At 40.7% G+C, this 13,500-nt stretch overlaps 1 pseudogene; it reads right to left on the bottom strand.

Moving 5' to 3' along the window:
- Positions 1–11,313: 11,313 nt before the first annotated feature.
- On the bottom strand, positions 11,314–11,431 carry LOC126476156 (5S ribosomal RNA; annotated as a pseudogene).
- Positions 11,432–13,500: the final 2,069 nt, after the last annotated feature.

Genomic DNA, 13,500 nt, shown 5'->3' with positions numbered 1-13,500 from the left:
ATGAAAGATTTACTAAGATATGAGCTTGCCATCTGTGGGGGAAAGGCAGAAGGCAGAGTACCCGAGCTGACACAGCAGTTGCGCGGAGCGCTAAGTCGCCATCTTGTCGTCACCACCAACACTGTAGGGGCAGTAATTGGCGCCTGCTCTGTTTGCAGCGGCCTCCCGGATACTATACAAGCCAGCCTCCACTTATTGCACGGTAGTGGGTCCACATGCACGTAAGTATTTCGCGTTTAGGCGCAGTTAAATCATCTCATTCACCATGTCACTCTTATCCTAAACAGAAGTCAGTAACTGAAGCATTTCGTGATAAAGTGATTAAGTTGCAGCTTGAAGGAAGTACTTTGAACAGACAAATTAATGCGGATAGGGAACAGGCTATTGGTCCCGTGGAAAGTGGAGATTCGAGAACAGACTGTGTAGGAGAAGGGGATGGGCTGTATACTTGGAATTGTTTAACAAAATGCCCAGTCCTCTTCTATCTGTCATTTGGTGGATTTTTGGGTTTACGATGAACAGTAATGATCAAATAGTTTAATTATTATGGTTGAAACAGGACTATTGAGACCTGCTGAGAAAGGAAATGAAACTCTCAATGAAGTTTATGATTGGTCAATAAGTAATAAAGTGAAATTGCACATAAAGAAAACTAATGCCATGAATATCAGTTTGACCAAGAAAAATTACAATGTTAAATTACATAGGCTGTGTAACAAATGCAAAATTTCTAGGAATGAATAATGATTCTCAGTTGAAGTGGTGTGAAAACACAAAAGTACTTGCAAGCAGAATGCCATCAGCATGTTATGCCCTTAGAGTCCTGTCATCAGTGTGTAACATGCAGTGTCTTTTAGTTACATACTATTCATATGTACACTCAATTCGTAGCTATGACATTGTTTTTTGGGGAACAAATGCACAAAATATGAACACAATTTTCAAACTCCAGAAAAGAGCCATAAGAATAATAGCCAAAAACACTAGTTGAGCTCATTGTTAAGATCTGTTCAGAACACTGGGGATTTTAACTGCTCCATGTGAATACATTTACCAGTCAGTTGTACACGTCAAAAATAACATTGATAAATACTGCACAAACAGCTCTGTCCATGACCATGCAACAAAAGATAGACTCAACTTACATTTATTGAGAAAAAAAGAAAAACATAAAACTCAAAACACCATTTTCTACCAAGGAATAAAACTGTACCATAAATTACCAAAAGAATTTAAAGAAATTTCAAAAATACATTTATTTAAAAATGCAGTTAAAACGTACCTGTTATGCAATACATTTTGTACATTGAAGGATTACTTAGCTAAAATGGAGTAGTAGTTTGATAAAAAATGTTATGCAAATAAATAATATTAATAATGATTATAAGACACCCAACATTTTACATAACACCTTCACTTTATGTTTTTTCCTTCTTTTTTCCTTTCTACAAATACTTACCCCCAAGCTATGCATAACACAATACTAACACCTCTTCCTCTTTCTGAGCTTGACATCTCACTCATTATGAAGGGATGCTGACTCAGTTTTTCAGGATAGCAAATGGGAAGTTGCGGTACAGAAAATGGCCCAGAAACCACCAGTGTGTGTGTGTATGTGTGTGTGTAAGTGTAATGAGTGAAGTTTTATGAAACAATGTGTGTATAGTGTGTGAAGTGACTGATAGTGAGATATGAGTGAACAATGTGGCATTACATTATTCAATAAGTTATCTGTAAAAAAAGTATTGTATATCAGGAGTAAATCTAATGATTGTCTCTAACTAGAAGTTTGTAAATATATGTATACACGAATTAGCTTATTTTAAATTGATCTAAATTTGTAAATACTTTGACATGTCCTATATCCTTGTAAAAAGAGATCTACAGATGAATAAAGCTACTACTACTACTACTACTACTACTACATTTCTGGAATTCGTACATACTTTGGATGTCTTAAACGCTAAACGTCAATTTTGAATCGCTTATTATTATTTGCGCTGTTTGTTTGGTCAGAGTAGCCGTGTCGCTGGAAGATGTGTCCTTTTTTGTCATCGCTGCCTGGCAGCGATTAGCGCCGGATTTCTATCTTGAGAGTAGGAGTGAATCACACTCCGAGCAGAGGACTCACGGCAACATAGACGTAAAGTTAGGAGCATCTTTGTTTAAGTCAAACGATTTGTGTTTGAATATTTTGAAATAGAGGAGAAGAATTTTAATAGTGATTTGGAATGAAAAGAGTATGAAGAGGAACGAAAAGCATATACAATGTCATGTTAAAAGATAACTGACCCAAATCTTTACAATCCATCATTTTACAAGCAAAGGTTACGTAAAAGAAGACAGCGATTATTTTTTCATTAAACACAAAGGCATAGCAGAACACAAGAGCAAGAAGAGAAACAATAACATCTAATTTTCAAACAATGGAAAGTCCAGGATGGATTTTGCTCGCCATAATCCATTTTCTCTTACAGGATAACGCACAGAAGTATGCAATAATTCATTCCAGATAGTAGTGACAAAACTGCTAGCATATATATATTTGCACAGGTGTAACATGTACTGTCAGTAAGTGGTGGAGATATTTAATTTCAGTGCCTTACACTGAGCTATAATCAGGGTTCTTCCATTAAATGTAAAATTCTTATTGTAGGTGCTGTATATGGAGTGAAGACTTAAGGATTAATTATAGATGAAGTATGTGAAGCGATGATTTATGAATTTTTATATTGAGGACATGATTAAATAATAAGAAGTGAGGATAGCCAACTTTTTATGACTATTATGCAGACATTTAAGATTTACGTTATGAAGTATAGAATATAGATTTTACGGATTGCTGGGGATTACGTGTTGATTTTATCCGTGGTGCTTACATTGTTGATTGTGTTTTGCTGTGTTTCTCTGATGAGTAGTATTTCTAATGGTTTACGATAAGGTGTTGCCAAACGATAATACAAGTCTATTAATTTACAGGAAGGTAAACACTTTGTTTCAAGAGTGTGCACTTTTTTGTGGATAGAAACGTAAAGGGCGTGAGACGCTTATTGCCATATATTTACTTTGATGAATTTGTGACTTCGCTTGCGCTAATGGATTTTTTTGTCATTGACATGATAATACCATTTCTCATTCATTTTCAACTATAGTTCACCGACTTCTTCAGAAAGACATAGTTTCTTAATTATTTTCATTCTGTATGTGCACTTTGATTGTTCGTAGGTATTAAATACTCTTCTTGATACCACTTAAATTTTGCGTTTTGGGTAGTTATAACCGACTGGCACGTGCGTAGGTTAAGGTATTGTGATCACAGTATCATTTACTTTATGTTTTGTGAGTGACAGACGACAGACAAACGTAATAATTTCCTTTTTTCTACAGCAGCAAAATATTGTGCACATTCCTTTCTTTTCCTTCTCTTTACCCTGTATCTACTCGCATTTATTCGATTACATAAAAAGAAACAGTCTGCAGAAATCACTATTGTACCCTCGCATAACAGCACGAGTGGCCCACTCATACTCAAGTAAAAAGTAAGAAGACTGATAGCAAAGTTTGCCAGTTGACATTTTCACAATGGATCGTACATGTAATGACTACTATATTTTAATGTTTCTTTCCTCGCATAATATAAAACAGATTTAAATTATGATTATTATTTTTCAGGTGACACTATCGACACATCTGTATAAATTGTAATTTTGTCCTGTATACTGAGAATTTACCACACTTAGTTTTAGATAAATGTCTTAGCTATAGTTTCTTTCACTCTATTGTAACAGAATATGAATACTTTGTGAAAGCAGCGCATTCATGAACTCAGAGTTACTCTCTGCACTGTAAGAAAGTTCGACGTATTATGAACGTTTTCTTTACCACGACATGCCACATCGATTATCATGATTTTAGATGATTTCACAGACATTTGATGGAAATCACCTGTCAGTACCTTTTGTGAATGGTCTGCCTCTGAATTGTCAAGCACAGCATCCACTGAGTCCACTCTTAGTCACCGCATAAACAATCATGGTACAATGCTTTCATTTTATGATTTATTACAACGTTACAAGTGCTAAAAGGCACTTCAACATATGCTAGGTAGTGTACTGCATACACTCATGTCAACAGTTTCGTGTACAACAATCACGAAAAGACATTGCTTCGATACATACTTGCTAGGATTTAAAGACAATGTAATCACAGTCAGTCTCACGAGATTTTGTGTAGAATAACTACAAAAATAATAATTCCACGAGTGTCATTTTTTCCCATCATTGATGCCTTCATAACTAGTGTACATTAATGTAGTGGACAATATTCTTTAACTTGTGCACACTTCTATGAAACGAAATGTAGCATATTCTGACTGCACCTCAGCACCAATGTAAGCAACGTTTGTAATTTTACTTGGAGTGCACCTGAGCTTGAAATGCACAAAGCTGTTTGCAAATTAATTTATGTGCGACTGAACGCCACTACAAAACAAAAAAAAAGTTTTTTATGAATTCTTTACAGTGCATATATGCACGTATATGTTGTATGTTCTGTAATCTTTTTATGTTTGTCCATGATGTATTGTACTACTTCCTAGTTTACTATTACTTTTGTGTAATATTGTATAGACGAGTTTTTCAGTAAATCTTCGCCATATCCAAAAATCACCCTGCAAAATTCTGGTCAGAGAGGCCGTAGGATCGTGAAACAGGTCTATTTGCAGTTTGGTATTTGCATTTCTGGAATTTGTACATACTTTGGATGTCTCAAACGCTAAGCGACAATTTCGAATCGCTTATTAATCGCGCGCAGTCTTGGGTCAGAGTAGCTGCGTCGATGGTAGATGTGATTTCTTTCTTTTTTTACTCATTGCTGCTTGGCAGTGAATAGTGCGGGAGCTCGTTCGTTAGATATGCCGAGCAGAATACTCGTGGCAATGTAGACGCAAAGTTAAGTGCATCCACATCTACGTCCATACTCCGCAAGCCACCTGACGGTGTGTGGCGGAGCACCTTTGAGTACCTCTATTGGTTGTCCCTTCTATTCCAGTCTCGTATTGTTCGTGAAAAGAAAGATTTTCGGTATGCCTCTGTGTAGGCTCTAATATCTCTGATTTTATCCTCATTGTCTCTTCGCGAGATATACGTAGGAGGGGGAAATGTACTGCTTGACTCCTCGGCGAAGGTGTGTTCTCGAAACTTCAACAAAAGCCCGTACCGATCTACTGTGCGTCTCTCCTGCAGAGTCTTCCACTGGAGTTTATCTATCATCTCCGTAACGCTTTCGCGGTTACTAAATGGTCCTGTAACGAAGCGCGCTGCTCTCCGTTGGATCTTCTCTATCTCTTCTATCAACCCTATCTGGTACGCATCCCACACTGGTGAGCAATATTCAAGCAGTGGGCGAACAAGTGTACTGTAACCTACTTCCTTTGTTTTCGGATTGCATTTCCTTAGGATTCTTCCAATGAATCTCAGTCTGGCATCCGCTTTACCGACGATCAACTTTATATGATCATTCCATTTTAAATCACTCCTAATGCCTACTCCCAGATAATTTATGGAATTAACTGCTTCCAGTTGCTGACCTGCTATATTGTAGCTAAATGATAAGGGATCTTTCTTTCAATATATTCACAACACATTACACTTGTCTACATTGAGATTCAGTTTCCATTCCTTGCACCATGCATCAGTTCGTTGCAGGTCCTTCTGCATTTCAGTAAAATTTTCCATTGTTACAACCTCCCGATATGCTACAGCATCATCCGCAAAAAGCCTCGGTGAACTTCCGATGTCATCCACAAGGTCTTTTATGTATATTGTGAATAGCAACGGTCCTACGACACTCCCCTGCGGCACACCTGAAATCACTCTTACTTCGGAAGACTTCTCTGCATTGAGAATGACATGCTGCGTTGTGTTATCTAGGAACTCTTTAATCCAATCACACAATTGGTCTGATAGTCCATATGCTCTTATTTTGTTCATTAAACGACTGTGAGGAATTGTATCGAAAGTCAAGAAACACGGCATCTACCCGTGAAGCCATGTCTATGGCCCTCAGAGTCTCGTGGACGAATAGCGCGAGGTGGGTTTCACGCGATCGTCTTTTTCGAAACCCATGCTGATTCCTACAAAGTAGATTTCTAGTCTCCAGAAAAATTATACTCGAACACAATACGTGTTCCAAAACTGCTGTGCTGAAGTAAAATGATTTGTGTTTGATTATTGTGAAGCAGAGGAGAAGGATTTGATGTGTGATTTAGAATGAAAATAATATGAAGAGGAAATAAGGTAATGTTTTTTTTAAATTGGCAGTAGAGTCGCGAATAGTTGGAATCATTGTTGAATGAGACATCCATATCAAACAAGTTTATATTTTTCCTTAAAGATTGAGTAATTTTCACTGTAAGGTACTTTTAATGTTTATTAATGATTTGTCTAACATTTGTAGGAGTTAGAGTTTGATATTAATGTTCCCCTTTCTCAATGTTAATGAGTATTATAACATGAACTGCAAACAAGTAACAATAAATGAGATAATTATGAACAGTTTGTGAAAGGAATATTTGATCTAAGGGCATTGTCCACATCCTCGAGCCAAGTCATTTTTATTTACAGGAGTGTCTCACTCAATGACGTGTATAACATAGTATACTTGTTGTCTGGACCGTTGCACTAAGCTCTCAGCAACTGTAGCTAGAAATTTGCAACTGGCGCACAGAGCACCGTGTTCCCAAGTAACTAAATTAAGAGGTAAAATATTTTCGTTTCAGAATGAGTTTTCTACGAAAATTATCAATCCACAGGGACCATTTCATCAATAGCATTATTAGGCAGATCATTAATACACAGGGCCACTTTGTTTAATTAAAGAGATTAATAGAAAAGTTCAGGATTTAATCAGTTTTCACATACTTTAGAAAGATTATAAAATAGGGCCAAATTCATGTTATATTCTCGCAGGCAGATGTTTTCGGTTTTTCTCGCAGGTGAAAATGCAGAATGTCACCCACAGCTAAGCAAAAGTAAAGTTACAACCAGTCAAACAAGCCAGAGCTTTTAATTTTTAAAGGAAAATTTTATGGTTAACTCTCCGATTGCAGAATCAGGACATGGTTTTGCAACTTACAGTTAACGTGATATTCCAGGTCATGTTTTCTTAATCTAGAGCAAACTGAGTTGAATAATTGCTGATGCCTTCACGGAAAATTGTCGCAGAGCAGATTCCGCCAGAGGCTACTAGAGAATAACTTGTCCAGTCGATTCCATAATGAACTTGTTAAGCGTCATGTTTACCTTCTCCAGGGCCATGGGGAGAGCTTGTCCTGGCAGTAGCTTATAAAGGCTGTTACTACTTTATTTCTTAAGATGCCTGATGTAGAGATCGTGAACAGAATTATAGTGGGGATTCGTTCTGAGAATTTGCCGAGAGTGCTCTTTGCAAATGAAGTACAAAGCTTCTCTGATTTAGATGAGTTAGTGGCAGATATCGAGAGGTTTTGTTTTAGTGATAGCAAGTGGGATTCCATTGGTGGTACCACTAACTTAGTGGGTGGGGAAACTCCACATAGGCAACGTCCACCATGGTATAAACATAACAGGGGGGGGGGGGGGGACATGTTTTCGGCACAATTTGGTGCACGATGCTCCAAAGATCCAAGGAAAAGAAAACCAAAGCTGACTCCAGAGGCGCACAGATTGTGGAGCCGCCTCATTTCCATTGCCAGGAAGATGGTGCTTTTTCTAAGAATCCAGCAGTAGTCATGGCAACTGAGTTCACTGTGGTAGGCGTATTGGGCACCAAGGTTCTGTTACGGTGCGATTTTTTTAAACATACGTGGTGTCCTCTGAATTATATTGATCAAGAGTTTACGTTTAAATTTTGTTCAGGGCCGGAATACCCTTTATGTCACCATAAGAACCACTGAGGAGTGTATTTGGTTATAGAGAAATGGTCTCCTTTTCAGTTGTCTCACTTGAATCTAGAGCAGGCTAGGGCCTTATTACACGTTTTGCAATAATATCCAGAGGTTTTGAGGGATAAGCTTGGTGCCACCAAAAAAATAGAATATAATATTCAGTTAACAGGTAGGGAACCGGTGCGGCAGTCGCCTTATCTCTCCTGTAGAGTGTATTCAGTATACGCCTTAGAGGCACTGGCAGTGTTGTTCGGGTTGGAATGTTTTCATTCTATCTTGAACAAAAGTTACTTCACCTAGAGACACACTATTAAACATTGTTGTGGGTTCTGGTCTGACCCTGTAAGAATGGAAATTTACACTAATGGGCAGTAAGGATTTCAGTGTTCCTTTTAGAAGTGCATCACATGAAGGGTTTTAAGAATCAAGCAGTCGATGCCCTAAGTCGGATTTTTCCTTAGGAGGAAGAACACATGAAGTTTTCCAGTGGGATGTTTGCGAGAGATCAACATTAGGGCAGATTCCGATCTTATTTGGAGATTTAAGGGAGCAGTAAGATGAAGGCCCACATTTACATCAGATTACGCATCAGCTCTGAAATGGGAGAGAAGTTCTGAGATATTGCCATAATCTACATCTATATCTACATGGATACCCTGCAAATCACACATAAGTGCCTGGCAGAGCCTTCATCGAAAAACCTTCATAATGATTCTCTATTATTCCGCCCTCGAACAGCGAGCGGAAAAAAGCGAAAGCCTATACCTTTCCATGCGAGCTCTGATTTCCTTTATTTCATTCTAATGATCGTTTCTCCCTATGTAGGTCGGCACTAACAAAATATTTTCGAACCTGGAGGAGAAAGTTGACGATCGACATTTCGTGATAAGATCCCGCTGCCACGAGAAACGCTTTTCTTTTAATGATGTCCACCCCAAATCAAGTACGGGGTGTCCCAAAAAGAATGACCCGATTTTAAATAGAATTGCCGACCGCGGTGGCCATGCGGTTCTAGGCGCTGTAGTCCGGAACCGCGCGACTGCTACGGTCGCAGGTTCGAATCCTGCCTCGGGCATGGAAGTGTGTGATGTCCTTAGGTTAGTTAGGTTTAAGTAGTTCTAAGTTCTAGGGGACTGATGACCTCAGATGTTAAGTCCCATAGTGCTCAGAGCCATTTGAACCATTTAAATAGCATTATTTATTAGAAAGAAGGGCTTAAACCAACAAACTGCATACTAAATTACTCAGAAAAGACAAAAGTTTATAAAAATCTATCATAAATCTTCAATGTGTCCTCCATTGGCTGCACGGATGACATCTAGTCAATGGCCAAATTCATCCCAAACTGTCACTGAAGCTACAGCAGCTGATATTGTGGTCAAGGTAAGGGAGGAACCTAAACTCATTGTTTAACATATCCCCACAGGAAGAAATCACATGGTTCTAAGTCAGGTGACCTAGGAGGCCAAGAGTGTAAAGCCCGGTGTCATGGTCCTGTACACTCTATCTAATGTTGAGGCACGTTGGCATTGAGCAAATTGTGCACGTTGTTGTGCCAGTGCGGTGGTGCTCCATCTTGCTGATAGATGAAACTGTCAGAGTCAAGTTGTGGGAATATCCAATTCCGTAGCATTGCTAGATAAGATTGTCCTGTTATAGTTTCTTCCTCAAAAAAGTAGTGTCCATAAACCTTGCTTTCCGAAACAGCACAAAAATCATTCACTTGTGGTGAAACACGTTCCTGTTCAATTGTTTCAAGAGGATATTCGAGCCCCCATATATGCTGCCCTAAAATGCTCGTCGGATTTGTTCCACTGTTTGTTCAGGAACGCGTGGCCGGCCAGGACTTTTGCCTTTACAGAGACACCCTGTTTCTTCAAACTGTTGATACCACCGTCGAATGTTCTTTGGTGATGGTGGTTTAGCACGAAATCGAATATGAAACGCCCGCTGAACAGCGATCACTGACTGAGTGCGACTAAATTCAATAACACAATACGCCTTCTGTTGCGCGGACGCCATATTGCACGAAACTGGCTGCACGCTCCAGATCAGCGCTCGTAGCGACATCTAGCGGATATTTTCTGAAGCTCTATACCATGCCGATTACATCTTGCGCTGTTTCAGTTACCTAGTGACATTCGTCTCAATATTATTACAAGTTAAAATCGGGTCATTCTTTTTGGGACATCCTGTATATTCTCCAAGACAATCTCTACATTATTTCTCGATAACAGAAAATTTGGTGCTCTTCTTTGAATTTTCTCGATGTACTACGTTAATCCTTTCTCGTAAGGATCTCACACCACTCAGCAGTACTCCAAAACAGGATGGATAAGTGTAGTACAGGCAGTTCTTTAGTAAAAATGGTTCAAATGGCTCTGAGCACTATGGGACTCAACTGCTGAGGTCATTAGTCCCCTAGAACTTAGAACTAGTTAAACCTAACTAACCTAAGGACATCACAAACATCCATGCCCGAGGCAGGATTCGAACCAGCGACCTTAGCGGTCTTGAGGTTTCAGACTGCAGCGCCTTTAACCGCACGGCCACTTCGGCCGGCTAGCTCTTTAGTAGATCTGCTGCATCTTTTAAGTGTTCCGCCAATAAACCACAGTGTTTGGTTCACCTTCCCCACTGCATTTTATATGTGGTTCTTCCAATTTAAGTTGTTAGTAACTGTAATTCCAAGGTATTTATATGAGGTTTAAGCCTTTACATTCGATTGATTTATGGTGTTATCGAAGTTTGACGGATTCCTTTGAACACCATGTGGATGACCTCAAACTATTCATTATTTACGATCAACTGCCAATTTTTGCACCATACAGATATATTTTCTAAATTGTTATGCAGTTTGGTTTGATCTTCTGATGACTTTACTGGACCATAAAAGACAGTATTGTCTGCAAACAACGTAAAACGGCTGCTTAGATTGTCTACTAAATCGTTTATATGTAAGTAGACAAGGAACAGCAGAGGGCTTATAACACTATCTCGGGGAGCGCCAGAAATCGCTTCTATTTTACTCGACGACTTACAATCGGTTTCTACGAACTGTACCTCTCTGGTGGGAAATCACGAATCCAGTCGCATAACTGCGAGGAAATTCCATAAGCAAGCAACTTAATAACAAGCCGCTTCTGAGGTACAGTGCCAAAAGCCTTATGGAAATTTAGAAATTTATGCACTCTGTCGTCAGGCCACGAGTGGCCTACCGGGACCATCCGACCGCCGTGTCATCCTCAGTGGGGGATATGGACAGGAAGGGCGAGGGGGCAGCACACCGCTTTCCCGATCGTTATGATGGTATTCTTGACTGAATCCGCTACTATTCGGTCGAGTAGCTCCTCAATTGGCATCACGAGGCTGAGTGCACCCCGAAAAAATGGCAACAGCACATGGCGCCCCGGATGGTCACCCATCCAAGTGCCGACGACGCCCGACACTGCTTAACTTCGGTGATCTCACGGGAACCGGTGTATCCACTGCGGCAAGGCCGTTGCCCTGGAAATGTAGAAATATGGAATCAATTTGAAATTCCTTGTCAATAGCACTCAACACTTCTTGTGAGTAAAGACCTAGTTGTGTTTCATAATAACGATGTTTCCTAATCCGTGTTGACCATCTGTCAATAGACCATTATCTTCCAGGTAATTCATGATGTTCGAACACAACTGGTGTTAATGATATAGGCCTGTAATTTAGCGGATTACTCCTAATGCCTTTCTCGAATACTGGTGTGACCTGTGCAACTTTCCAGTGGATTTTTCGTCGAGCGAGCGGTTGTATACGATTGTTAAGTAAGGAGATATTGCATCAGCATATTCTAAAAGGAACCTAACTGGTTTACTGTCTGGACCAGAGGATTTGCTTTTATTGAGTGACATGTTTCACTACTCTGAGAATATCTACTTCTAAGTTACTCATGTTTGTAGCTGATCTTCATTAGAATTCTGAAAATATTTTTTTCGTCCTCTTTGGTGAAGAAATTTCTTTAGGCTGTATTTAGTAAATCTGCTTTGGCAGCACTGTCATCAACAGTGTTTTCATTGCTATCGCCCAACTGCCGCTTGCATACTTTACATACGAACATAATCTCTTTAGATTTTCTGTCATTTTCGAGACAAAGTTTCGTTGTGGAAACTATTATAAGCATCCTGCATTAAAGTCTGTTGTGTCTAGTAATCCTGCATACTCACTTCGCTAGAAAAACAATTTTTTTTCTTTATTGTTATTTTAGACACCTTGTGCAAAGGTGGGCTGTCAGCAGCATAATACGCTGCTCTTCAGCCGAGAGTGATACAATATAAAACATAATGGAGGTACAGATGATACAAGACATATGGCAGGTAAAAAACTGTAGACACTGAAAAACAATATACACGAAGCCGTTCACGCTGGGCATGAAAAAACACTAAAACCTGTGGACACGGCGCACAAAACACGGACGACTGCGACGGCACAGGTGAACAGTGGTGGCGTGACGGCGAAAGAACACTAAACACAAAACGAAGGCAATCAGGGAGGGAGAGCTGGCGGAAGCCACCTTGGGAGAGGGTAAGGAGGGTGGAGAGATGGAGACCGGGTGGAACGTGGGAATACAGGCGTGGCAGTGGGCGGGGGTGGGAGAGGATGGGTGAGACAAGCGCGTGAGGAGGATCGAGTTTACGGGAGGTGTACAGGATCTGCATCCTTTCAAGGAAAAGGAGGAGGTGGGGGAACGGAATGAGGTTGTACAGGATCTGTGTGGGGGAGGGGAGACGGATGCGATAGGCGAGGCAGAGAGCATGGCGTTCAAGGATCTGAAGGGATTTATAAAAGGTAGGGGGGGCGGAGATCCAGGCCGGATGGACGTAACAAAGGATAGGGCGGATGAGGGATTTATAGGTGTGAAGTATGGTGGAGGGGTCCAGACCCAACGTACGGCCGGAAAGGAGCTTGAGGAGACGGAGTCGGGAGTGTCCCTTGGCTTGGATTGTCCGGAGATGGGGGTCCAGGAGAGGTGATGGTCGAGGGTGGCGCCAAGGTACTTAAGGGTGGGGGTGAGGGCGATTGGACAGCCATAGATGGTTAGATAGAAATCGAGGAGGCGGTAGGAAGGGGTGGTTTTGCCTACAATGATCGCCTGGGTTTTGGAGGGATTGACCTTGAGCAACCACTGGTTGTATCAAACGGTGAACTGGTCAAGATGGGATTGGAGAAGGTGTTGGGAACGCTGCAGGGTGGGGGCGAGGGCAAGGAAGGCGATGTCATCGACAAACTGGAGAAGGTGGATGGGGCATGACGGCGGCAGCATGTCCGCCGTATACAAAAGGTACAGAAGGGGGGAGAGGATGGAGCCTTGGGGCACACCGGCGGAGGGAGAAAAGGTGTAGGAATCCATGTTATGGATGGTGTGTAGGAAGGACCGTGGGAGAGAAAGGAGCCGATCAGACAGACTTAGTTAATGGGAAGGGCGAAGGTTTGGAGCTTGAAGAGGAGACCGGAATGCCATACGCAGTCATAGGCATGTTCGAGGTCCAGGGAGAGGAAGATTGCAGAGCAACGGGAATTAAGCTCTTCGGAAAGGAGAC

The sequence above is a fragment of the Schistocerca serialis genome, chromosome 4 (assembly GCF_023864345.2).
Source record: "Schistocerca serialis cubense isolate TAMUIC-IGC-003099 chromosome 4, iqSchSeri2.2, whole genome shotgun sequence".
In the NCBI taxonomy this organism is placed as follows: domain Eukaryota; kingdom Metazoa; phylum Arthropoda; class Insecta; order Orthoptera; family Acrididae; genus Schistocerca; species Schistocerca serialis.
Note: the sequence above shows the minus strand (reverse complement) of the source record. Positions and strands in the feature narration are given on the sequence as shown.